The 27,767-nt window shown below is 44.9% G+C and overlaps 3 long non-coding RNA genes across 3 annotated transcripts; all 3 read right to left on the bottom strand.

Moving 5' to 3' along the window:
• Positions 1 to 3,184: 3,184 nt before the first annotated feature.
• Positions 3,185 to 4,917, bottom strand: LOC119564144. Its single transcript, XR_005223009.2, has 2 exons — positions 4,841 to 4,917; positions 3,185 to 3,775 (listed from the first exon to the last, which is right to left on the bottom strand). It is a non-coding gene; the product is annotated as an uncharacterized LOC119564144 (long non-coding RNA).
• An 8,473-nt stretch (positions 4,918 to 13,390) lies between these two features.
• On the bottom strand, positions 13,391 to 15,123 carry LOC119564138. The gene is made up of 2 exons (XR_005223004.2): positions 15,047 to 15,123; positions 13,391 to 13,981 (listed from the first exon to the last, which is right to left on the bottom strand). It is a non-coding gene; the product is annotated as an uncharacterized LOC119564138 (long non-coding RNA).
• Positions 15,124 to 23,597: 8,474 nt separating this feature from the next.
• On the bottom strand, positions 23,598 to 25,330 carry LOC119564139. Its single transcript, XR_005223005.2, has 2 exons — positions 25,254 to 25,330; positions 23,598 to 24,188 (listed from the first exon to the last, which is right to left on the bottom strand). It is a non-coding gene; the product is annotated as an uncharacterized LOC119564139 (long non-coding RNA).
• Between the last annotated feature and the right edge of the window lie 2,437 nt (positions 25,331 to 27,767).

Raw genomic sequence — 27,767 nt, forward strand, 5'->3', positions numbered from 1 at the left:
CTCCCTTCTCACCCAGGGATTGAAGGCTGCACAACCATATGCCAGGTTGCCAGGGGGTAGTACCTCTCTGGAAGGGTTTCCATTCCTCAATGATTTACCTTAATCACCCCCTACTGTTTTAGTTCCTGCAGGAGCTGTGGTATCCCTCCTCTTTGTGTGTATCAGACACAATCATCCCTACATTGCTTTACACACAGTGAGAGATAATCTTAATACAAAGCATTTCCCCAAAGGTTCTGCATGTGGTTTCATTATTTGTCACAACTAACACCCGTAACTGAGAACAGACTAGGTTTTCCTAAAGAAAAACTATTGTTAAAAATCGATCTCCATTTGAAGCTGAATTCTCTGGGTCCCATCTGCTTTTGCTCTGGATCATGCAAGCTGAGCGCAAGCGAGTGTCAAGTGTCAGATCTTGTAAAATGTACGCCCACAGTACACTGGCATAAATGATGGCTCTCTAGATTGATTCTAATCTCTACGTAAGAGTGGAGGATGTGGCAGCGAAGAAATGAAAACCAGGATGGAGAATGGGCAGTTATGATGAAGAGAGGACTGGTGAGTCCAGAATTAAGGTCTGGAAGAATTTCTGTTTCAGAGTTGCGTGGGCATAGAGGGGGAAGAGACGGACTGATTAGAGGATTCATCAGGAACTGAGATAGTATTAGTCATGCAAACTACAAGATTTGCTCCTGAATGGAAACTATCGCTAATGTGGCACCTCAATAGATATAAAGAGAGTGATTCACATCAGACGTACCCAGTTCAGCAAAGAAAAGAGGTGAAGAGAAGTAGGGAAATAGCCCTGAGTTGAAAGAGCTTTTATACAGTTTCTCAGATCTCCTGGAAGGTCTGAGATGCCCTTTGTTCCTGAGGTCTTTATTAGTTGCAAATTAATGTTGTTGCATACATTACTCTTTCAACTGATATAATTGTTTTCCTTCGTGTTTGTGATTTCCAGTCTGTTCTCAACCTCACCTAGTAGTTGTGAGAAATATCGCAATTGTATGCAATAACTTTGCGGGAATGTATTGTATGAAATTTACATGTCACTGTGGGTCAGAGATTGTACGTAGGATTGTGTTTTACTCCAGCGGGAAGGGTCTCACTGCTTCCCTAGAAACTAAAACAGTGTGTGCGTGGGTGATGAAGGTAAAATGCAGACGTTGTAAACATCCGCACAGAGGTACCATCTCTCTCTGATTCATGCTGGATTTTCCAAAGACCAACGAAGAAAGGGCTTCTGGTATAAAACGTCTGGGCTTGAACTGACTCAGAGCCTTCTTTCTGATCCACAACCATACAGGACCTTCTGGCCAAGTAGGTCCCCAATCCTTGCCGAAGAGTAGGAAAGACTTTGGCCTGCTAGGGCCCCAGGAGGCTGATGGTGCCCTCTGGTAAGCTTTGAGCATGCTTATAGGAACTTTTATTGTTGTTCCTCTGCTTTCTCCGAAATGCCTTTACCGTAAGAGTAGAGGTGTTTGCACCGAAGGAGCTGTGTGGTAACGTGTAACTGAAAGCACTCCACTGTTCATAGACCTCAGAGAGAAAAGAAGGCACAGGGGCTACAGGTGCTCACCTTTAGGTAGTCAGGCTTGCTGGGGATATCAGAGGGTAAGGCAGGGAGCTCCTGCAGCCTGAAAGCACCCTGTGAGAAGGGAGAGAGAGAGGCAGATCTCCACCCAAGAGCACTGTTGCCCGGGAACCGGAAACTTGAAGGGGCCACAGTGGGGGAATACAGACGTATTTACATGAAACTGTAAGAGTACGATACACACATTACACCCTGCAGCTTTCTTTGGCAGGAAAAGTTTTAAGGGCAAACTACCTTCCTGACTGCACTGGAGTTACTGATATCCAGAGTTGTATCTGTGCATGAGCAATCCAGTCAGGTCATTTAGATCCAGTCTGGGCCTTCAAATCCAGGCGACGAGAGGCCAATGTGAGAGTAAACCCAAGGAAATGCCAGGTGAGAAATAAGGAGACTAACTACTGAGGGGCACTTGTCCTGCTGACAGATCGCAAAGTTCTGTGTTGGCTCCAGACGATGAAGGACTCAAATGCCTGTGTTACCCAGTGGTACTTGGCATTGCAGTTCTTTTGGGTCTGGGTAGGACACCGTCCTAAAAAGGAGCGTGAGAAGGTGGACTTCTTCTCACGAACAGATGAGGAGATCTGGCTATTGGGTGAGTGCACCAACTGGTCCACTCACGGTAGGGAGGTATGTGAAGCAGCGTACTCCCCTTTTAGCAGTCAGCCTGGAGGCCACAAACAGAACAGACGGTGTGCAAATAAGGAGACTCCCTGCTCTGTGCTAGTGACTAGTTCATCCGGAAGAAGCAGCTGGATAGGGGAGAGGACACGAGGAGCTGACCAGCCTGTAAGAGGCGGTGATCTCCCAGCTGTGGAAGTTTACCCCGCGCAGGCACAAGAGACTTTGTCTGGACTTTAGTGAGTGGGATCTGAACATGGATCTGGCAAAAAGGGCATTTGGTTTGTTATTACATGGGCTCCTGTCCCCGGGGCTTCATTAAGGGAAACACACTTCTTTGGACTAGTTTGTTTTGTCTCTTCGTTGTTCTGAACTGTGCAGGTTCATGGGTTGACACAGGTAGGGTGCGGTAAGGTGGCTCACCCAGAGTGGCACATCTGGCCAAAAGGGGGCGCTTAGGTTGCCCCTTCCCTTTACACAGGACCAAGGCCCAGTGATGCACAAGATTTCTGAAATTTAAACCTGACAGGCTTTTAATTAAACACCCTTGGGAATAGGAGGGATGGTTTCAGTGTTGGCATTGCCCATCTTGGGGGTACCAAGCACCTATTGTTTGAGATTGAACCGGGACTGGCAAGGTCTAGAAGCTGTGAATCAGAAGGCATCCCCGACACCTAATTGGTAAAGAGAGGGGACCTAGAGGGCTAATACCTCTCTTATGATATACAGACTTTTGCCAGACCTGATGCTCTTTGCAAGAGAGGGCTTGAGTGGGACTTAAGTAATGCACAGGCACTGGTTCTCTGCCCAGCAGCGAGTTGTTACCCACAGACCCAGATTCACAAAGGTATTTAGGTGCCTGGCTCGCACTGATTTCAGTGGGAGCTAGGCACGTAAGTAGCTCTTTTGAATCTGGACCATAGTGGCTAGTAAATCGGGAATGGAGCCGAAAGGAAAACAAAAAGATTGATATTATGAGGCAGAATCAGTTTAATGTGAAAAAGAGGAGAAGTACACAGGAAGAGACAGACAGTAGGCAGCGTAAAAAGAACCTATTTCCAGGGTTTCCTGAAAGTCGCCAAGAAATCACCCGTTACAAGGTGACGCCTTTCACACCAGATGTTCTGGAAGACAATAGAGGAAAAAGTCATAAAGTGTAAGTGGGGAAATAAAGATCCTGGGCAGATTTCCGGAGGTGCTGAGGACTCAGAGCTCCCATGGGAGTTGTGCGCAATCAGCATTTCTGAACGGCATTGCCCATAAGCCCAGCTGTGATTCCGTATCTCGCTTGACGTTTCCTGGCTGTTCCTTGTTCCGGGCCTATTGCTCCTCGGCTAAACATGGCCAGAACTTTCCATAGCCGTACCCATGGCCCCATTGGTAAGGGTAGTGACCACCATACTGATGGCCCCACCCATACCTGTATGGCTTCCAGGAACCCCAGGGCCTATAGCAGCCATAATGGCCTCTATAGCCGCGCCAGCCCTGGTAACAGTAGGGGTTATAATACAATTCATCATTCATGAGTTCATCGAAAGTCATCTTTCTGCGCTGGAGGTTGACCTGAAACACACAGCAGGGAAAAGAGTCAACACAATGCGCTAGGGCCAGTGGAATAATAAGGGTCAAAACTCAGTTACTACTGTATTGCCGGCCAGGGAGATAGAGAGAGGTAAAGAAATGGTGACCTAGACCCTTATGTCCTGGCTACCTATTGCCTCCCAGTTTCTCCTTCTAGTCCTCTGGCTCCCCTCTCTCTTAGCCTCCCTCTTATCCAACCTTTTTGAACACTTCTCAGTCCATTTCTCCTAAGAACACTGTTTGGAATAAGTAAACGTACAACACAGAGTATTTCTGTCATACACGCATGGGATTTTTATTCCTTCTTACAAAATGTTTCTAAGGAGCATGAGAGGGACAATTTTGTTCGGGATAGTTTCCTTGTGAGGATTTAACCTCAGCAGAGAGATCAGTTCCCTTCAAAATCAGAGCGCGGTGCTTTGGCTTCTGAACCTTGTGGGTCAGTAATACTTACAAATGAATGAATGGACAATATTCTTTTGGGAAAACAAAACAGTAAGAACCAGATCCTCAGCCGGCAGCAATCAGCACTGATCAACTGAGTTCAGTGGAGTTACACCAGTTGTGGCTCTGCATCTTAATATGCTCCTGGTGCACAGAAGAACATAGAAATTGCCCTGCTGGATCAGATCAGGATAATGTGTCTGAAAGAATGTTGGGTACCAGCTGCCACAGAAGAACGCAGCAGCACACAGAAGCAGTCTGTTCGGCAATAAACTGGGGGAATTTCTTCCTAACCCCACGAACTGAAAAGTTGGGTCTGAGATTTTTCAAATCTACCAAAGGCATTTGAACACTTTATTCTTAATGAAAATAAAGAGGACCTCGTGTCCAGAAATTCCTATGTACCTCTGAAAGATTGCAGCCTTAACGTCTAAACCCTGAATCCACCAATGCCTGCAACTTAATAACTTACCATTTTTTCCAGTGGGAAACCCCCTGAATAAAGCCAGTAATCACAGAGTTATGTGCAAGTTTCAGTCCTAAATCAAACCATCACAAACACGTCTTGATAGCTATAGAAAGATAGAGTCAAATCAGACTTACCAAGGTCACCAAGGAGGAGAAGTCAAGAGAAGTGGTTAAAGAACCCTGAGTCGCGAGCACTTTTATACAGTTTCTTAAACAGCCTGGAGAATTTGAGACATCCTTTTGCTCGAGGTCCTAATTAGTTACAAAACATATGTTGCTGGGCACATGACTCCTGCAATTGATATAATTGTTTTCTTCTGTGTTCAGGATTGTTGTGTTATCAGCCTCCCATGGGGTAGAACATGCACATACAAGCCCACGGGTTTCTTTCATTTTAAAAGTTTTATGGGACACGTTCGTGCCTGGTATCATTCTAGTGACCTCCTCAGGAGTGCTAATGAGAGTGATTGTCAAGGAGATTCAGGGCTGTATCAGTTTCTCAGTCTGCTGTCCTGCAGAGGAATCCAGTTTGGTCCTGCTAAGATATGCTGATATGTATTGCGGGCATTGTATTGCTCTTGTAATTCCTAGGAGGGAGGGGAAATCTCAATGTTCAGAACCTGTAACCCCAAGTTTCGAGATCTAATGCCCATTGAAATCAATGTGAGACATTAGCGTGGGAGGGTTTTGACTCAGACCTTCTGACTTGAAAATTCCCCTGGAAGAAAGAGAGGATAAGGTCTTTGAACTCTCTAAGTCCCATTATATCTTTCAAATTGTGTTGGTCCTCTGTGCAGGGGTGAATTTCCCCATACATTGATTAGAAATTCAGTTCATAATCTACCTCTAGTTATGTCACCAATGCTGTGGGGTCAGGATGATCATGATGGCAGAAGCTCATGGTGCTGCCTACAGCTGGGTTCCTCTTGCGTTGAGGTGAGGGTGGGTGATAAAAAGCATTGCAATATTTTATAAAGGCTTTGAGGTCAATCCCGGAACATTTACAACATCAGCAATATGATTTCCCTCCAACAAGAGCCAAGACAATTCTTGTCATGCAGGAAAATGCAGCTGATAAAGCCTCAGGAAAATGGAGATATGGCCTTCTCGGCCAAGGCTGTGTTATGAGGTTAGATTAATTTAACGTCTGACCAACTTTAGGGCATGTTGCAAGACCCGGAGCTTGCAGAAAGCTTTCTTAGCATGATGAGAATGTTTTTTAAAGTGTAACAACTTCTCTTCCCAAAGGCTTTTTCCTCTAACCAGGCAAAGTTGAAGATGCTTGATGTTGATTCAAATGCCATGAACATCTCTGAATTCTATGGAGCTGTGCTTATTTATGCCAGCTGATCTCCTGCTCTTAAACTTGACAAGGAATTTTTATCTGAAAAGGAAATGCCATTTTTTTCCAATGGAAATCAAATAGTCCGAAACTCTGAGCTACAAATCATGACTTAATTAGGAGAATGACACGAGTGACCTTGACGTGCATTTTAAAGTGACTCTATTGCTCATTCGAAGGGCGTCTTCCAGGAAGAAACTATTACCATTGTAATAATCCAACACTTTGGACATCAACAACCTTAATGAATGTTTGTGAAGTGCTTTGAGATCTGGTGTCCTGGGGAAATAGAACATCCACTAGATTGTTATCACTCCTGTCTTATGTGCAAATAAATAGAGTTACGTTGGGGTGAAGGTGACAGAGGAAGTGGCAAAGTTACAAATAACGCACCGTAATCTAGATAGCATTTGCTACCCACTTCTCACTGTTGCTAAACTTTCTTAGACCCTTCACTTTCTCGGCTTCCAAATATTTCACTAACAAAAGAAAAAGTAGGTAACGTCATATATTTTATTGGACCAACTTGTGTAAGTTTTCCAGCCCATGCAGAAGAATCGTTCTGTGGAAACTTGTCTCTTTCGCCTACAAAAGATATTACCTCTCCAACCTTGTCTTTCGAATACCCTGGGCCCAAGACAGCTAGCACAACATTGCAAAGCGCTTCTTCAAATCTTAACTGCAACCTCAGCTAATGTAGGTGAAACAGGTCCAGGGCCCATGTTGCTGGAGGAGATGGGAAAATGTTTGGAGGGAAATATGAGGTTGGAGTTAAGATTCTGCTTTATAGTCACAGTCAGATGGAGAGAAGCGAGGAATGGGATTTTCCACAGGAATAAACGTAAGGGTCTTATCACAATCTTCTGGATATTTGAATTGTAAACTGAAGATTATGATACTGATCCTTATTATGATCATTATGATTATGATCCATCAGGGATGAGTTCTGGGTCCAGTTTTGTTCCATTTCTTCATCAATGATTTAGATAATGGCATAGAGAGTACACTGAGAAAGTTTGCGTCCGATACCTGAGAGAAAACCCACCCAGCCAGAGTAATGGCTGTCATTGACTTCAATGGGCAGTAGATCAGAAACCTTGAGGGTTCAGGCTTTGGAGAGCGTTCCTTCCCTCCTTTGAATTTTAAGAGGAACTGTGCGATGCCCGCAACACATACCGGCTTGGCTCACAAGGACCAGACTGGATTCATTTACAGGACAGCAGATTGTTCAATAGATACAGCTCTGACGAACCTTTGCATTAATTCTTCCTGTAAATCTGATGGAGGTCCCTAGAATAATTCCAGGTTAAATTGTGCCCCATAAAACCTTTCAGATGCAAGAAACCTAAAGGGTGTTTTTGTGGCACCTTAGAGACTAACAAAGGTGCCACAAATCCTTCTTTTCTTTTTGCAGATTCAGACTAACACCGCTGCTACTCTGAAACCGAAAGGGTGTTGTGTGCATGTCATGCCATGGGAGGCTGAAAACACAACAATCTTGAAAACAATTATATCAGATGAAGGAGTGACGTGCGTAGCAAAGCCTGTTTTGTAATCATTTAAGACCTTAAACTAAAGGTTGTCTCAGATTCTCCTGGCAGTCTGCGAAATTGTATAAAAGCGCTCGGCACTCAGGGCTCTTTAACCACTTCCCTTGATTTATCCTCCTCGGTGAGCTCGGTGAGTCCTATTTCTCTCAAACTCTCTAGAGCTATCGAAATGTTACATACGTGACGGTTTTAATTTAGGACGGAATCTTGCAAGTAACTTTGTGAATATTGGCTACGGAGAGGGGCTTCTCCATTAAAATAGCAGTTAGTCAGCTGCAGGCATTGGTGGATTCATGGTTTAGAAGCAAAGGCTGCAATTTTTACAGGTACCTAGGCGTTTGGGACACTAGTGCCTGTCTATTTCCCTTAAGAATTAGGTGTTCAAATCTCTTAGGTCGATTGGAAAAATCTCATACCCACCTTTTCACTAAGGGGTGCTAGAAAGAAACCTCCCCAGTTTATTGCATAAGAAACCACGTCTGTGTGCTTCTTTATACTGTGACAGCTGCTGCTCAACAATAGTTCAGAGAGACTGACGTTACATGGACTTCTGGTGTGATCCAGGAGGGCAGTTTCTGTGGTCTTGTGCGCATGAGTAGCCATGTCAGACGCAGATCCTCAGGTAGCGTAAGTTAGCTTAGATCCTTAAATTTAGTTGACCAGTGCTGATATCTGCCTGCTCAGGTTTCTGGTTCTTCGTATTTTGCTTTGACAAAAGAATAGTCCATTCATTGATTTGTAAGTATTGCTGACTCACAAGCTTCAGAAGCCAAAGTGCCATGCTCCGATTCTGGAGAGAACTGGTCTCTAAGCTGAGGTAAAATCCTCACAAGCTAATCTTAACACATTTGTCCCTGCCAAGCGTTGTATAAACCTTTTATATAAGGGAAGAAAAATCCCATGAGTGTCTGACAGAAATACTCTATATTGTACGTTTATTTCTTCCAGTCAGTTTTTTTAAGAGAAAGGGACTCAGAAGGGTTGAGAAGGGTTGGGTAGGAGGGAGGCTAAGAGAGAGGGGAGCAAGAGGACTAGGACGAGGCAATAGGAGGCAAAATGGAGCTGGGAACTAAGGGGCTAGATGATCATTTCCTGGCTCCGTCTCTCTCTCTCTCTAGCCCCCATTACAATAGGAACTGAGCTTTTTCCTTTTCATTCTCTTGGCTCTAATGCATTACGCTGACTCTTTTCCCTGCTGTGTGTTTCAGGTTTACCTCCAACGCAGAAAGATGACTTACCACCACCAAAAGATTTCTCATCGTTGGGGCTGTGACCCCTGTTGGAATGGGGGCTGGGGCAGTTATAGGGGCCATTATGACTGCTATCAGCCATGGGGTTACTATAGGCCATACAGTTATGGATGGTGCCCTAATTACGATTCCTGCTACTCTTACCCTTACCGATGGGGCAGTGGGTACGGCTATGGAAGATGCTGGCCATGTTTCGCTGAGGAACAATAGACCCGGAACAAGGAACAACCAGGAAACGAAAAGCAAGATACGATTCACCGATCAGCTTATGGGCAATGGCTTTCAGAAATGCTGAGCAACCACTACTGCCATGGGAGCTGTGATTGCTCAGTGCCTCAGGAAACCTACCTAGTAGCTGTATTTCCCTTTATGACTGTTTCCGCTAATGCCTCCTATTAGAGTACGAGAGTTGGAAGGGACCTCAGGAGATCATCTAGTCCAACCCCCTGCTCAAAGCAGGCACACTCCCCAATTTTTTTTTGCCCCAGATCCCTAAATGGCCCCCTCAAGGATTGAACTCACAACCCTGGGTTTAGCAGGCCAATGCTCAAACCACTGAGCTATCCCTCCCCACCGTTATTCTAACGGCTTCTTCTAGAACTCTCTAAAGGCCTGACTCCCAATCCATGAAGGCCCCTTTAGGCCACTCTGGCAGTGTCACTGAGGCAGGGACCTTAAAGTTGGCACAAATAACATTTACACTCACGAGCAGGCTCCTTACAGAGCAACGTAAAGGGATCTTAGTGTCAGTGAGAATTAGGCCCTGGGTGTTCTGGCCTCTTCCTGAGTATGGGCCATTTGTCTCTGCCTTTAACTTTGCTACGGAAGATGACTCACAGAGAAAGAGCGTAGTGCTCTGCTCCCATTCTGCTTTGTCTCATTTGATGCTGACTGGAATAAAAATGCTGGAAACAGGACTTTACTCTTAACGCTACAGCTGCAATGAAGAAAGAAGAACGTCTGGTATGAAATGCATCACCGTGGAGCCAGTGATTTCTTGTAGACCTTCTTGAAACCCTAGAAATATAGTCTTTCTGCTCTGCATTCCTTGTGTCTCTTGCTATGTCCTTCTCTTCTAATTCACATTAAAGTCCTTCTGCATCATATTACCAGCCTTTTGGTTTTCCTTTCTGCTCCATTTCTTATTTACCAACCACTGTGGCAGAGAGTCAGAGAACTAATGAGGTACATAACCTGTATTGCAATCGGCGTGAGAGAGGCACATGAGTACTGATTTGTATGTGGATGTAACGTGAATATCACACGATCACAGTTTCCGTGTAAATGCAACTGTAGCCCCCTGTGTGATTCCCTCAGCTCCCGGTTGTCAGCGTTCTTGGTTGGAGACCCGCATCAGGCTCCCTTCTCACCCAGGGATTGAAGGCTGCACAACCATATGCCAGGTTGCCAGGGGGTAGTACCTCTCTGGAAGGGTTTCCATTCCTCAATGATTTACCTTAATCACCCCCTACTGTTTTAGTTCCTGCAGGAGCTGTGGTATCCCTCCTCTTTGTGTGTATCAGACACAATCATCCCTACATTGCTTTACACACAGTGAGAGATAATCTTAATACAAAGCATTTCCCCAAAGATTCTGCATGTGGTTTCATTATTTGTCACAACTAACACCCGTAACTGAGAACAGACTAGGTTTTCCTAAAGAAAAACTATTGTTAAAAATCGATCTCCATTTGAAGCTGAATTCTCTGGGTCCCATCTGCTTTTGCTCTGGATCATGCAAGCTGAGCGCAAGCGAGTGTCAAGTGTCAGATCTTGTAAAATGTACGCCCACAGTACACTGGCATAAATGATGGCTCTCTAGATTGATTCTAATCTCTACGTAAGAGTGGAGGATCTGGCAGCGAAGAAATGAAAACCAGGATGGAGAATGGGCAGTTATGATGAAGAGAGGACTGGTGAGTCCAGAATTAAGGTCTGGAAGAATTTCTGTTTAAGAGCTGCGTGGGCATAGAGGGGGAAGAGATGGACTGATTAGAGGATTCATCAGGAACTGAGATAGTATTAGTCATGCAAACTACAAGATTTGCTCCTGAATGGAAACTATCGCTAATGTGGCACCTCAATAGATATAAAGAGAGTGATTCACATCAGACGTACCCAGTTCAGCAAAGAAAAGAGGTGAAGAGAAGTAGGGAAATAGCCCTGAGTTGAAAGAGCTTTTATACAGTTTCTCAGATCTCCTGGAAGGTCTGAGATGCCCTTTGTTCCTGAGGTCTTTATTAGTTGCAAATTAATGTTGTTGCATACATTACTCTTTCAACTGATATAATTGTTTTCCTTCGTGTTTGTGATTTCCAGTCTGTTCTCAACCTCACCTAGTAGTTGTGAGAAATATCGCAATTGTATGCAATAACTTTGCGGGAATGTATTGTATGAAATTTACATGTCACTGTGGGTCAGAGATTGTACGTAGGATTGTGTTTTACTCCAGCGGGAAGGGTCTCACTGCTTCCCTAGAAACTAAAACAGTGTGTGCGTGGGTGATGAAGGTAAAATGCAGACGTTTGTAAACATCCGCACAGAGGTACCATCTCTCTCTGATTCATGCTGGATTTTCCAAAGACCAACGAAGAAAGGGCTTCTGGTATAAAACGTCTGGGCTTGAACTGACTCAGAGCCTTCTTTCTGATCCACAACCATACAGGACCTTCTGGCCAAGTAGGTCCCCAATCCTTGCCGAAGAGCAGGAAAGACTTTGGCCTGCTAGGGCCACAGGAGGCTGATGGTGCCCTCTGGTAAGCTTTGAGCATGCTTATAGGAACTTTTATTGTTGTTCCTCTGCTTTCTCCGAAATGCCTTTACCGTAAGAGTAGAGGTGCTTGCACCGAAGGAGCTGTGTGGTAACGTGTAACTGAAGGCACTCCACTGTTCATAGACCTCAGAGAGAAAAGAAGGCACAGGGGCTACAGGTGCTCACCTTTAGGTAGTCAGGCTTGCTGGGGATATCAGAGGGTAAGGCAGGGAGCTCCTGCAGCCTGAAAGCACCCTGTGAGAAGGGAGAGAGAGAGGCAGATCTCCACCCAAGAGCACTGTTGCCTGGGAACCGGAAACTTGAAAGGGCCACAGTGGGGGAATACAGACGTATTTACATGAAACTGTAAGAGTACGATACACACATTACACCCTGCAGGTTTCTTTGGCAGGAAAAGTTTTAAGGGCAAACTACCTTCCTGACTTCACTGGAGTTACTGATATCCAGAGTTGTATCTGTGCATGAGCAATCCAGTCAGGTCATTTAGATCCAGTCTGGGCCTTCAAATCCAGGCGACGAGAGGCCAATGTGAGAGTAAACCCAAGGAAATGCCAGGTGAGAAATAAGGAGACTAACTACTGAGGGGCACTTGTCCTGCTGACAGATCGTGAAGTTCTGTGTTGGCTCCAGACGATGAAGGACTCAAATGCCTGTGTTACCCAGTGGTACTTGGCATTGCAGTTCTTTTGGGTCTGGGTAGGACACCGTCCTAAAAAGGAGCGTGAGAAGGTGGACTTCTTCTCACGAACAGATGAGGAGATCTGGCTATTGGGTGAGTGCACCAACTGGTCCACTCACGGTAGGGAGGTATGTGAAGCAGCGTACTCCCCTTTTAGCAGTCAGCCTGGAGGCCACAAACAGAACAGACGGTGTGCAAATAAGGAGACTCCCTGCTCTGTGCTAGTGACTAGTTCATCCGGAAGAAGCAGCTGGATAGGGGAGAGGACACGAGGAGCTGACCAGCCTGTAAGAGGCGGTGATCTCCCAGCTGTGGAAGTTTACCCCGCGCAGGCACAAGAGACTTTGTCTGGACTTTAGTGAGTGGGATCTGAACATGGATCTGGCAAAAAGGGCATTTGGTTTGTTATTACATGGGCTCCTGTCCCCGGGGCTTCATTAAGGGAAACACACTTCTTTGGACTAGTTTGTTTTGTCTCTTCGTTGTTCTGAACTGTGCAGGTGCATGGGTTGACACAGGTAGGGTGCGGTAAGGTGGCTCACCCAGAGTGGCACATCTGGCCAAAAGGGGGCGCTTAGGTTGCCCCTTCCCTTTACACAGGACCAAGGCCCAGTGATGCACAAGATTTCTGAAATTTAAAGCTGACAGGCTTTTAATTAAACACCCTTGGGAATAGGAGGGATGGTTTCAGTGTTGGCATTGCCCATCTTGGGGGTACCAAGCACCTATTGTTCGAGATTGAACCGGGACTGGCAAGGTCTAGAAGCTGTGAATCAGAAGGCATCCCCGACACCTAATTGGTAAAGAGAGGGGACCTAGAGGGCTAATACCTCTCTTATGATATACAGACTTTTGCCAGACCTGATGCTCTTGGCAAGACAGGGCTTGAGTGGGACCTAAGTAATGCACAGGCACTGGTTCCCTGCCCAGCAGCGAGTTGTTATCCACAGACCCAGATTCACAAAGGTATTTAGGTGCCTGGCTCGCACTGATTTCAGTGGGAGCTAGGCACGTAGGTAGCTCTTTTGAATCTGGACCATAGTGGCTAGTAAATCGGGAATGGAGCCGAAAGGAAAACAAAAAGATTGATATTATGAGGCAGAATCAGTTTAATGTGAAAAAGAGGAGAAGTACACAGGAAGAGACAGACAGTAGGCAGCGTAAAAAGAACCTATTTCCAGGGTTTCCTGAAAGTCGCCAAGAAATCACCCGTTACAAGGTGACGCCTTTCACACCAGATGTTCTGGAAGACAATAGAGGAAAAAGTCATAAAGTGTAAGTGGGGAAATAAAGATCCTGGGCAGATTTCCGGAGGTGCTGAGGACTCAGAGCTCCCATGGGAGTTGTGCGCAATCAGGATTTCTGAACGGCATTGCCCATAAGCCCAGCTGTGATTCCGTATCTCGCTTGACGTTTCCTGGTTGTTCCTTGTTCCGGGCCTATTGCTCCTCGGCTAAACATGGCCAGAACTTTCCATAGCCGTACCCATGGCCCCATCGGTAAGGGTAGTGACCACCATACTGATGGCCCCACCCATACCTGTATGGCTTCCAGGAACCCCAGGGCCTATAGCAGCCATAATGGCCTCTATAGCCGCGCCAGCCCTGGTAACAGTAGGGGTTATAATACAATTCATCATTCATGAGTTCATCGAAAGTCATCTTTCTGCGCTGGAGGTTGACCTGAAACACACAGCAGGGAAAAGAGTCAACACAATGCGCTAGGGCCAGTGGAATAATAAGGGTCAAAACTCAGTTACTACTGTATTGCCGGCCAGGGAGATAGAGAGAGGTAGAGAAATGGTGACCTAGACCCTTATGTCCTGGCTACCTATTGCCTCCCAGTTTCTCCTTCTAGTCCTCTGGCTCCCCTCTCTCTTAGCCTCCCTCTTATCCAACCCTTTTGAACACTTCTCAGTCCATTTCTCCTAAGAACACTGTTTGGAATAAGTAAACGTACAACACAGAGTATTTCTGTCATACACGCATGGGATTTTTATTCCTTCTTACAAAATGTTTCTAAGGAGCATGAGAGGGACAATTTTGTTCGGGATAGTTTCCTTGTGAGGATTTAACCTCAGCAGAGAGATCAGTTCCCTTCAAAATCAGAGCGCGGTGCTTTGGCTTCTGAACCTTGTGGGTCAGTAATACTTACAAATGAAGGAATGGACAATATTCTTTTGGGAAAACAAAACAGTAAGAACCAGATCCTCAGCCGGCAGCAATCAGCACTGATCAACTGAGTTCAGTGGAGTTACACCAGTTGTGGCTCTGCATCTTAATATGCTCCTGGTGCACAGAAGAACATAGAAATTGCCCTGCTGGATCAGATCAGGATAATGTGTCTGAAAGAATGTTGGGTACCAGCTGCCACAGAAGAACGCAGCAGCACACAGAAGCAGTCTGTTCGGCAATAAACTGGGGGAATTTCTTCCTAACCCCACGAACTGAAAAGTTGGGTCTGAGATTTTTCAAATCTACCAAAGGCATTTGAACACTTTATTCTTAATGAAAATAAAGAGGACCTCGTGTCCAGAAATTCCTATGTACCTCTGAAAGATTGCAGCCTTAACGTCTAAACCCTGAATCCACCAATGCCTGCAACTTAATAACTTACCATTTTTTCCAGTGGGAAACCCCCTGAATAAAGCCAGTAATCACAGAGTTATGTGCAAGTTTCAGTCCTAAATCAAACCATCACGAACACGTCTTGATAGCTATAGAAAGATAGAGTCAAATCAGACTTACCAAGGTCACCAAGGAGGAGAAGTCAAGAGAAGTGGTTAAAGAACCCTGAGTCGCGAGCACTTTTATACAGTTTCTTAAACAGCCTGGAGAATTTGAGACATCCTTTTGCTCGAGGTCCTAATTAGTTACAAAACAGATGTTGCTGGGCACATGACTCCTGCAATTGATATAATTGTTTTCTTCTGTGTTCAGGATTGTTGTGTTATCAGCCTCCCATGGGGTATAACATGCACATACAAGCCCACGGGTTTCTTTCATTTTAAAAGTTTTATGGGACACGTTCGTGCCTGGTATCATTCTAGCGACCTCCTCAGGAGTGCTAATGAGAGTGATTGTCAAGGAGATTCAGGGCTGTATCAGTTTCTCAGTCTGCTGTCCTGCAGAGGAATCCAGTTTGGTCCTGCTAAGATATGCTGCTATGTATTGCGGGCATTGTACTGCTCTTGTAATTCCTAGGAGGGAGGGGAAATCTCAATGTTCAGAACCTGTAACCCCAAGTTTCGAGATCTAATGCCCATTGAAATCAATGTGAGACATTAGCGTGGGAGGGTTTTGACTCAGACCTTCTGACTTGAAAATTCCCCCTGGAAGAAAGAGAGGATAAGGTCTTTGAACTCTCTAAGTCCCATTATATCTTTCAAATTGTGTTGGTCCTCTGTGCAGGGGTGAATTTCCCCATACATTGATTAGAAATTCAGTTCATAATCTACCTCTAGTTATGTCACCAATGCTGTGGGGTCAGGATGATCATGATGACAGAAGCTCATGGTGCTGCCTACAGCTGGGTTCCTCTTGCGTTGAGGTGAGGGTGGGTGATAAAAAGCATTGCAATATTTTATAAAGGCTTTGAGGTCAATCCCGGAACATTTACAACATCAGCAATATGATTTCCCTCCAACAAGAGCCAAGACAATTCTTGTCTTGCAGGAAAATGCAGCTGATAAAGCCTCAGGAAAATGGAGATATGGCCTTCTCGGCCAAGGCTGTGTTATGAGGTTAGATTAATTTAACGTCTGACCAACTTTAGGGCATGATGCAAGACCCGGAGCTTGCAGAAAGCTTTCTTAGCATGATGAGAATGTTTTTTAAAGTGTAACAACCTCTCTTCCCAAAGGCTTTTTCCTCTAACCAGGCAAGGTTGAAGACGCTTGATGTTGATTCAAATGCCATGAACATCTCTGAATTCTATGGAGCTGTGCTTATTTATGCCAGCTGATCTCCTGCTCTTAAACTTGACAAGGAATTTTTATCTGAAAAGGAAATGCCATTTTTTTTCAATGGAAATCAAATAGTCCGAAACTCTGAGCTACAAATCATGACTTAATTAGGAGAATGACACGAGTGACCTTGACATGCATTTTAAAGTGACTCTATTGCTCATTCGAAGGGCGTCTCACAGGAAGAAACTATTACCATTGTAATAATCCAACACTTTGGACATCAACAACCTTAATGAATGTTTGTGAAGTGCTTTGAGTTCTGGTGTCCTGGGGAAATAGAACATCCACTAGATTGTTATCACTCCTGTCTTATGTGCAAATAAATAGAGTTACGTTGGGGTGAAGGTGACAGAGGAAGTGGCAAAGTTACAAATAACGCACCGTAATCTAGATAGCATTTGCTACCCACTTCTCACTGTTGCTAAACTTTCTTAGACCCTTCACTTTCTCGGCTTCCAAATATTTCACTAACAAAAGAAAAAGTAGGTAACGTCATATATTTTATTGGACCAACTTGTGTAAGTTTTCCAGCCCATGCAGAAGAATCGTTCTGTGGAAACTTGTCTCTTTCGCCTACAAAAGATATTACCTCTCCAACCTTGTCTTTCGAATACCCTGGGCCCAAGACAGCTAGCACAACATTGCAAAGCACTTCTTCAAATCTTAACTGCAACCTCAGCTAATGTAGGTGGAACAGGTCCAGGGCCCATGTTGCTGGAGGAGATGGGAAAATGTTTGGAGGGAAATATGAGGTTGGAGTTAAGATTCTGCTTTATAGTCACAGTCAGATGGAGAGAAGCGAGGAATGGGATTTTCCACAGGAATAAACGTAAGGGTCTTATCACAATCTTCTGGATATTTGAATTGTAAACTGAAGATTATGATACTGATCCTTATTATGATCATTATGATTATGATCCATCAGGGATGAGTTCTGGGTCCAGTTTTGTTCCATTTCTTCATCAATGATTTAGATAATGGCATAGAGAGTACACTGAGAAAGTTTGCGTCCGATACCTGAGAGAAAACCCACCCAGCCAGAGTAATGGCTGTCATTGACTTCAATGGGCAGTAGATCAGAAACCTTGAGGGTTCAGGCTTTGGAGAGCGTTCCTTCCCTCCTTTGAATTTTAAGAGGAACTGTGCGATGCCCGCAACACATACCGGCTTGGCTCACAAGGACCAGACTGGATTCATTTACAGGACAGCAGATTGTTCAATAGATACAGCTCTGACGAACCTTTGCATTAATTCTTCCTGTAAATCTGATGGAGGTCCCTAGAATAATTCCAGGTTAAATTGTGCCCCATAAAACCTTTCAGATGAAAGAAACCTAAAGGGTGTTTTTGCGGCACCTTAGAGACTAACAAAGGTGCCACAAGTCCTTCTTTTCTTTTTGCAGATTCAGACTAACACAGCTGCTACTCTGAAACCGAAAGGGTGTTGTGTGCATGTCATGCCATGGGAGGCTGAAAACACAACAATCTTGAAAACAATTATATCAGATGAAGGAGTGACGTGCGTAGCAAAGCCTGTTTTGTAATCATTTAAGACCTTAAACTAAAGGTTGTCTCCGATTCTCCTGGCAGTCTGCGAAATTGTATAAAAGCGCTCGGCACTCAGGGCTCTTTAACCACTTCCCTTGATTTATCCTCCTCGGTGAGCTCGGTGAGTCCTATTTCTCTCAAACTCTCTAGAGCTATCGAAATGTTACATACGTGATGGTTTTAATTTAGGACGGAATCTTGCAAGTAACTTTGTGAATATTGGCTACGGAGAGGGGCTTCTCCATTACAATAGCAGTTAGTCAGCTGCAGGCATTGGTAGATTCATGGTTTAGAAGCAAAGGCTGCAATTTTTACAGGTACCTAGGCGTTTGGGACCCTAGTGCCTGTTTATTTCCCTTAAGAATTAGGTGTTCAAATCTCTTAGGTCGATTGGAAAAATCTCATACCCACCTTTTCACTAAGGGGTGCTAGAAAGAAACCTCCCCAGTTTATTGCATAAGAAACCACGTCTGTGTGCTTCTTTATACTGTGACAGCTGCTGCTCAACAATAGTTCAGAGAGACTGACGTTACGTGGACTTCTGGTGTGATCCAGGAGGGCAGTTTCTGTGGTCTTGTGCGCATGAGTAGCCATGTCAGACGCAGATCCTCAGGTAGCGTAAGTTAGCTTAGATCCTTAAATTTAGTTGACCAGTGCTGATATCTGCCTGCTCAGGTTTCTGGTTCTTCGTATTTTGCTTTGACAAAAGAATAGTCCATTCATTGATTTGTAAGTATTGCTGACTCACAAGCTTCAGAAGCCAAAGTGCCATGCTCCGATTCTGGAGAGAACTGGTCTCTAAGCTGAGGTAAAATCCTCACAAGCTAATCTTAACACATTTGTCCCTGCCAAGCGTTGTATAAACCTTTTATATAAGGGAAGAAAAATCCCATGAGTGTCTGACAGAAATACTCTATATTGTACGTTTATTTCTTCCAGTCAGTTTTTTTAAGAGAAAGGGACTCAGAAGGGTTGAGAAGGGTTGGGTAGGAGGGAGGCTAAGAGAGAGGGGAGCAAGAGGACTAGGACGAGGCAATAGGAGGCAAAATGGAGCTGGGAACTAAGGGGCTAGATGATCATTTCCTGGCTCCGTCTCTCTCTCTCTCTAGCCCCCATTACAATAGGAACTGAGCTTTTTCCTTTTCATTCTCTTGGCTCTAATGCATTACGCTGACTCTTTTCCCTGCTGTGTGTTTCAGGTTTACCTCCAACGCAGAAAGATGACTTACCACCACCAAAAGATTTCTCATCGTTGGGGCTGTGACCCCTGTTGGAATGGGGGCTGGGGCGGTTATAGGGGCCATTATGACTGCTATCGGCCATGGGGTTACTATAGGCCATACAGTTATGGATGGTGCCCTAATTACGATTCCTGCTACTCTTACCCTTACCGATGGGGCAGTGGGTACGGCTATGGAAGATGCTGGCCATGTTTCGCTGAGGAACAATAGACCCGGAACAAGGAACAACCAGGAAACGAAAAGCAAGATACGATTCACCGATCAGCTTATGGGCAATGGCTTTCAGAAATGCTGAGCAACCACCACTGCCATGGGAGCTGTGATTGCTCAGTGCCTCAGGAAACCTACCTAGTAGCTGTATTTCCCTTTATGACTGTTTCCGCTAATGCCTCCTATTAGAGTACGAGAGTTGGAAGGGACCTCAGGAGATCATCTAGTCCAACCCCCTGCTCAAAGCAGGCACACTCCCCAATTTTTTTTTGCCCCAGATCCCTAAATGGCCCCCTCAAGGATTGAACTCACAACCCTGGGTTTAGCAGGCCAATGCTCAAACCACTGAGCTATCCCTCCCCACCGTTATTCTAACGGCTTCTTCTAGAACTCTCTAAAGGCCTGACTCCCAATCCATGAAGGTCCCTTTAGGCCACTCTGGCAGTGTCACTGAGGCAGGGACCTTAAAGTTGGCACAAATAACATTTACACTCACGAGCAGGCTCCTCACAGAGCAACGTAAAGGGATCTTAGTGTCAGTGAGAATTAGGCCCTGGGTGTTCTGGCCTCTTCCTGAGTATGGGCCATTTGTCTCTGCCTTTAACTTTGCTACGGAAGATGACTCACAGAGAAAGAGCGTAGTGCTCTGCTCCCATTCTGCTTTGTCTCATTTGATGCTGACTGGAATAAAAATGCTGGAAACAGGACTTTACTCTTAACGCTACAGCTGCAATGAAGAAAGAAGAACGTCTGGTATGAAATGCATCACCGTGGAGCCAGTGATTTCTTGTAGACCTTCTTGAAACCCTAGAAATATAGTCTTTCTGCTCTGCATTCCTTGTGTCTCTTGCTATGTCCTTCTCTTCTAATTCACATTAAAGTCCTTCTGCATCATATTACCAGCCTTTTGGTTTTCCTTTCTGCTCCATTTCTTATTTACCAACCACTGTGGCAGAGAGTCAGAGAACTAATGAGGTACATAACCTGTATTGCAATCGGCGTGAGAGAGGCACATGTGTACTGATTTGTATGTGGATGTAACGTGAATATCACACGATCACAGTTTCCGTGTAAATGCAACTGTAGCCCCCTGTATGATTCCCTCAGCTCCCGGTTGTCAGCGTTCTTGGTTGGAGACCCGCATCAGGCTCCCTTCTCACCCAGGGATTGAAGGCTGCACAACCATATGCCAGGTTGCCAGGGGGTAGTACCTTTCTGGAAGGGTTTCCATTCCTCAATGATTTACCTTAATCACCCCCTACTGTTTTAGTTCCTGCAGGAGCTGTGGTATCCCTCCTCTTTGTGTGTATCAGACACAATCATCCCTACATTGCTTTACACACAGTGAGAGATAATCTTAATACAAAGCATTTCCCCAAAGATTCTGCATGTGGTTTCATTATTTGTCACAACTAACACCCGTAACTGAGAACAGACTAGGTTTTCCTAAAGAAAAACTATTGTTAAAAATCGATCTCCATTTGAAGCTGAATTCTCTGGGTCCCATCTGCTTTTGCTCTGGATCATGCAAGCTGAGCGCAAGCGAGTGTCAAGTGTCAGATCTTGTAAAATGTACGCCCACAGTACACTGGCATAAATGATGGCTCTCTAGATTGATTCTAATGTCTACGTAAGAGTGGAGGATCTGGCAGCGAAGAAATGAAAACCAGGATGGAGAATGGGCAGTTATGATGAAGAGAGGACTGGTGAGTCCAGAATTAAGGTCTGGAAGAATTTCTGTTTAAGAGCTGTGTGGGCATAGAGGGGGAAGAGATGGACTGATTAGAGGATTCATCAGGAACTGAGATAGTATTAGTCATGCAAGCTACAAGATTTGCTCCTGAATGGAAACTATCGCTAATGTGGCACCTCAATAGATATAAAGAGAGTGATTCACATCAGACGTACCCAGTTCAGCAAAGAAAAGAGGTGAAGAGAAGTAGGGAAATAGCCCTGAGTTGAAAGAGCTTTTATACAGTTTCTCAGATCTCCTGGAAGGTCTGAGATGCCCTTTGTTCCTGAGGTCTTTATTAGTTGCAAATTAATGTTGTTGCATACATTACTCTTTCAACTGATATAATTGTTTTCCTTCGTGTTTGTGATTTCCAGTCTGTTCTCAACCTCACCTAGTAGTTGTGAGAAATATCGCAATTGTATGCAATAACTTTGCGGGAATGTATTGTATGAAATTTACATGTCACTGTGGGTCAGAGATTGTACGTAGGATTGTGTTTTACTCCAGCGGGAAGGGTCTCACTGCTTCCCTAGAAACTAAAACAGTGTGTGCGTGGGTGATGAAGGTAAAATGCAGACGTTTGTAAACATCCGCACAGAGGTACCATCTCTCTCTGATTCATGCTGGATTTTCCAAAGACCAACGAAGAAAGGGCTTCTGGTATAAAACGTCTGGGCTTGAACTGACTCAGAGCCTTCTTTCTGATCCACAACCATACAGGACCTTCTGGCCAAGTAGGTCCCCAATCCTTGCCGAAGAGTAGGAAAGACTTTGGCCTGCTAGGGCCCCAGGAGGCTGATGGTGCCCTCTGGTAAGCTTTGAGCATGCTTATAGGAACTTTTATTGTTGTTCCTCTGCTTTCTCCGAAATGCCTTTACCGTAAGAGTAGAGGTGTTTGCACCGAAGGAGCTGTGTGGTAACGTGTAACTGAAGGCACTCCACTGTTCATAGACCTCAGAGAGAAAAGAAGGCACAGGGGCTACAGGTGCTCACCTTTAGGTAGTCAGGCTTGCTGGGGATATCAGAGGGTAAGGCAGGGAGCTCCTGCAGCCTGAAAGCACCCTGTGAGAAGGGAGAGAGAGAGGCAGATCTCCACCCAAGAGCACTGTTGCCTGGGAACCGGAAACTTGAAGGGGCCACAGTGGGGGAATACAGACGTATTTACATGAAACTGTAAGAGTACGATACACACATTACACCCTGCAGGTTTCTTTGGCAGGAAAAGTTTTAAGGGCAAACTACCTTCCTGACTTCACTGGAGTTACTGATATCCAGAGTTGTATCTGTGCATGAGCAATCCAGTCAGGTCATTTAGATCCAGTCTGGGCCTTCAAATCCAGGCGACGAGAGGCCAATGTGAGAGTAAACCCAAGGAAATGCCAGGTGAGAAATAAGGAGACTAACTACTGAGGGGCACTTGTCCTGCTGACAGATCGTGAAGTTCTGTGTTGGCTCCAGACGATGAAGGACTCAAATGCCTGTGTTACCCAGTGGTACTTGGCATTGCAGTTCTTTTGGGTCTGGGTAGGACACCGTCCTAAAAAGGAGCGTGAGAAGGTGGACTTCTTCTCACGAACAGATGAGGAGATCTGGCTATTGGGTGAGTGCACCAACTGGTCACTCACGGTAGGGAGGTATGTGAAGCAGCGTACTCCCCTTTTAGCAGTCAGCCTGGAAGCCACAAACAGAACAGACGGTGTGCAAATAAGGAGACTCCCTGCTCTGTGCGAGTGACTAGTTCATCCGGAAGAAGCAGCTGGATAGGGGAGAGGACACGAGGAGCTGACCAGCCTGTAAGAGGCGGTGATCTCCCAGCTGTGGAAGTTTACCCCACGCAGGCACAAGAGACTTTGTCTGGACTTTAGTGAGTGGGATCTGAACATGGATCTGGCAAAAAGGGCATTTGGTTTGTTATTACATGGGCTCCTGTCCCCGGGGCTTCATTAAGGGAAACACACTTCTTTGGACTAGTTTGTTTTGTCTCTTCGTTGTTCTGAACTGTGCAGGTGCATGGGTTGACACAGGTAGGGTGCGGTAAGGTGGCTCACCCAGAGTGGCACATCTGGCCAAAAAGGGGGCGCTTAGGTTGCCCCTTCCCTTTACACAGGACCAAGGCCCAGTGATGCACAAGATTTCTGAAATTTAAACCTGACAGGTTTTAAATTAAATACACTTGGGAATAGGAGGGATGGTTTCAGTGTTGGCATTGCCCATCTTGGGGGTACCAAGCACCTATTGTTCGAGATTGAACCGGGACTGGCTAGGTCTAGAAGCTGTGAATCAGAAGGCATCCCCGACACCTAATTGGTAAAGAGAGGGGACCTAGAGGGCTAATACCTCTCTTATGATATACAGACTTTTGCCAGACCTGATGCTCTTGGCAAGACAGGGCTTGAGTGGGACTTAAGTAATGCACAGGCACTGGTTCTCTGCCCAGCAGCGAGTTGTTACCCACAGACCCAGATTCACAAAGGTATTTAGGTGCCTGGCTCGCACTGATTTCAGTGGGAGCTAGGCACGTAAGTAGCTCTTTTGAATCTGGACCATAGTGGCTAGTAAATCGGGAATGGAGCCGAAAGGAAAACAAAAAGATTGATATTATGAGGCAGAATCAGTTTAATGTGAAAAAGAGGAGAAGTACACAGGAAGAGACAGACAGTAGGCAGCGTAAAAAGAACCTATTTCCAGGGTTTCCTGAAAGTCGCCAAGAAATCACCCGTTACAAGGTGACGCCTTTCACACCAGATGTTCTGGAAGACAATAGAGGAAAAAGTCATAAAGTGTAAGTGGGGAAATAAAGATCCTGGGCAGATTTCCGGAGGTGCTGAGGACTCAGAGCTCCCATGGGAGTTGTGCGCAATCAGGATTTCTGAACGGCATTGCCCATAAGCCCAGCTGAGATTCCGTATCTCGCTTGACGTTTCCTGGTTGTTCCTTGTTCCGGGCCTATTGCTCCTCGGCTAAACATGGCCAGAACTTTCCATAGCCGTACCCATGGCCCCATCGGTAAGGGTAGTGACCGCCATACTGATGGCCCCACCCATACCTGTATGGCTTCCAGGAACCCCAGGGCCTATAGCAGCCATAATGGCCTCTATAGCCGCGCCAGCCCTGGTAACAGTAGGGGTTATAATACAATTCATCATTCATGAGTTCATCGAAAGTCATCTTTCTGCGCTGGAGGTTGACCTGAAACACACAGCAGGGAAAAGAGTCAACACAATGCGCTAGGGCCAGTGGAATAATAAGGGTCAAAACTCAGTTACTACTGTATTGCCGGCCAGGGAGATAGAGAGAGGTAGAGAAATGGTGACCTAGACCCTTATGTCCTGGCTACCTATTGCCTCCCAGTTTCTCCTTCTAGTCCTCTGGCTCCCCTCTCTCTTAGCCTCCCTCTTATCCAACCTTTTTGAACACTTCTCAGTCCATTTCTCCTAAGAACACTGTTTGGAATAAGTAAACGTACAACACAGAGTATTTCTGTCATACACGCATGGGATTTTTATTCCTTCTTACAAAATGTTTCTAAGGAGCATGAGAGGGACAATTTTGTTCGGGATAGTTTCCTTGTGAGGATTTAACCTCAGCAGAGAGATCAGTTCCCTTCAAAATCAGAGCGCGGTGCTTTGGCTTCTGAACCTTGTGGGTCAGTAATACTTACAAATGAAGGAATGGACAATATTCTTTTGGGAAAACAAAACAGTAAGAACCAGATCCTCAGCCGGCAGCAATCAGCACTGATCAACTGAGTTCAGTGGAGTTACACCAGTTGTGGCTCTGCATCTTAATATGCTCCTGGTGCACAGAAGAACATAGAAATTGCCCTGCTGGATCAGATCAGGATAATGTGTCTGAAAGAATGTTGGGTACCAGCTGCCACAGAAGAACGCAGCAGCACACAGAAGCAGTCTGTTCGGCAATAAACTGGGGGAATTTCTTCCTAACCCCACGAACTGAAAAGTTGGGTCTGAGATTTTTCAAATCTACCAAAGGCATTTGAACACTTTATTCTTAATGAAAATAAAGAGGACCTCGTGTCCAGAAATTCCTATGTACCTCTGAAAGATTGCAGCCTTAACGTCTAAACCCTGAATCCACCAATGCCTGCAACTTAATAACTTACCATTTTTTCCAGTGGGAAACCCCGTGAATAAAGCCAGTAATCACAGAGTTATGTGCAAGTTTCAGTCCTAAATCAAACCATCACAAACACGTCTTGATAGCTATAGAAAGATAGAGTCAAATCAGACTTACCAAGGTCACCAAGGAGGAGAAGTCAAGAGAAGTGGTTAAAGAACCCTGAGTCGCGAGCACTTTTATACAGTTTCTTAAACAGCCTGGAGAATTTGAGACATCCTTTTGCTCGAGGTCCTAATTAGTTACAAAACATATGTTGCTGGGCAAATGACTCCTGCGATTGATATAATTGTTTTCTTCTGTGTTCAGGATTGTTGTGTTATCAGCCTCCCATGGGGTATAACATGCACATACAAGCCCACGGGTTTCTTTCATTTTAAAAGTTTTATGGGACACGTTCGTGCCTGGTATCATTCTAGTGACCTCCTCAGGAGTGCTAATGAGAGTGATTGTCAAGGAGATTCAGGGCTGTATCAGTTTCTCAGTCTGCTGTCCTGCAGAGGAATCCAGTTTGGTCCTGCTAAGATATGCTGCTATGTATTGCGGGCATTGTACTGCTCTTGTAATTCCTAGGAGGGAGGGGAAATCTCAATGTTCAGAACCTGTAACCCCAAGTTTCGAGATCTAATGCCCATTGAAATCAATGTGAGACGTTAGAGTGGGAGGGTTTTGACTCAGACCTTCTGACTTGAAAATTCCCCCTGGAAGAAAGAGAGGATAAGGTCTTTGAACTCTCTAAGTCCCATTATATCTTTCAAATTGTGTTGGTCCTCTGTGCAGGGGTGAATTTCCCCATACATTGATTAGAAATTCAGTTCATAATCTACCTCTAGTTATGTCACCAATGCTGTGGGGTCAGGATGATCATGATGGCAGAAGCTCATGGTGCTGCCTACAGCTGGGTTCCTCTTGCGTTGAGGTGAGGGTGGGTGATAAAAAGCATTGCAATATTTTATAAAGGCTTTGAGGTCAATCCCAGAACATTTACAACATCAGCAATATGATTTCCCTCCAACAAGAGCCAAGACAATTCTTGTCTTGCAGGAAAATGCAGCTGATAAAGCCTCAGGAAAATGGAGATATGGCCTTCTCGGCCAAGGCTGTGTTATGAGGTTAGATTAATTTAACGTCTGACCAACTTTAGGGCATGTTGCAAGACCCGGAGCTTGCAGAAAGCTTTCTTAGCATGATGAGAATGTTTTTTAAAGTGTAACAACCTCTCTTCCCAAAGGCTTTTTCCTCTAACCAGGCAAGGTTGAAGACGCTTGATGTTGATTCAAATGCCATGAACATCTCTGAATTCTATGGAGCTGTGCTTATTTATGCCAGCTGATCGCCTGCTCTTAAACTTGACAAGGAATTTTTATCTGAAAAGGAAATGCCATTTTTTTTCAATGGAAATCAAATAGTCCGAAACTCTGAGCTACAAATCATGACTTAATTAGGAGAATGACACGAGTGACCTTGACATGCATTTTAAAGTGACTCTATTGCTCATTCGAAGGGCGTCTTCCAGGAAGAAACTATTACCATTGTAATAATCCAACACTTTGGACATCAACAACCTTAATGAATGTTTGTGAAGTGCTTTGAGATCTGGTGTCCTGGGGAAATAGAACATCCACTAGATTGTTATCACTCCTGTCTTATGTGCAAATAAATAGAGTTACGTTGGGGTGAAGGTCACAGAGGAAGTGGCAAAGTTACAAATAACGCACCGTAATCTAGATAGCATTTGCTACCCACTTCTCACTGTTGCTAAACTTTCTTAGACCCTTCACTTTCTCGGCTTCCAAATATTTCACTAACAAAAGAAAAAGTAGGTAACGTCATATATTTTATTGGACCAACTTGTGTAAGTTTTCCAGCCCATGCAGAAGAATCGTTCTGTGGAAACTTGTCTCTTTCGCCTACAAAAGATATTACCTCTCCAACCTTGTCTTTCGAATACCCTGGGCCCAAGACAGCTAGCACAACATTGCAAAGCACTTCTTCAAATCTTAACTGCAACCTCAGCTAATGTAGGTGGAACAGGTCCAGGGCCCATGTTGCTGGAGGAGATGGGAAAATGTTTGGAGGGAAATATGAGGTTGGAGTTAAGATTCTGCTTTATAGTCACAGTCAGATGGAGAGAAGTGAGGAATGGGATTTTCCACAGGAATAAACGTAAGGGTCTTATCACAATCTTCTGGATATTTGAATTGTAAACTGAAGATTATGATACTGATCCTTATTATGATCATTATGATTATGATCCATCAGGGATGAGTTCTGGGTCCAGTTTTGTTCCATTTCTTCATCAATGATTTAGATAATGGCATAGAGAGTACACTGAGAAAGTTTGCGTCCGATACCTGAGAGAAAACCCACCCAGCCAGAGGAATGGCTGTCATTGACGTCAATGGGCAGTAGATCAGAAAACTTGAGGGTTCAGGCTTTGGAGAGCGTTCCTTCCCTCCTTTGAATTTTAAGAGGAACTGTGCGATGCCCGCAACACATACCGGCTTGGCTCACAAGGACCAGACTGGATTCATTTACAGGACAGCAGATTGTTCAATAGATACAGCTCTGACGAACCTTTGCATTAATTCTTCCTGTAAATCTGATGGAGGTCCCTAGAATAATTCCAGG

This window comes from Chelonia mydas, chromosome 24 (assembly GCF_015237465.2).
Source record: "Chelonia mydas isolate rCheMyd1 chromosome 24, rCheMyd1.pri.v2, whole genome shotgun sequence".
Classification (NCBI taxonomy): Eukaryota; Metazoa; Chordata; order Testudines; family Cheloniidae; genus Chelonia; species Chelonia mydas.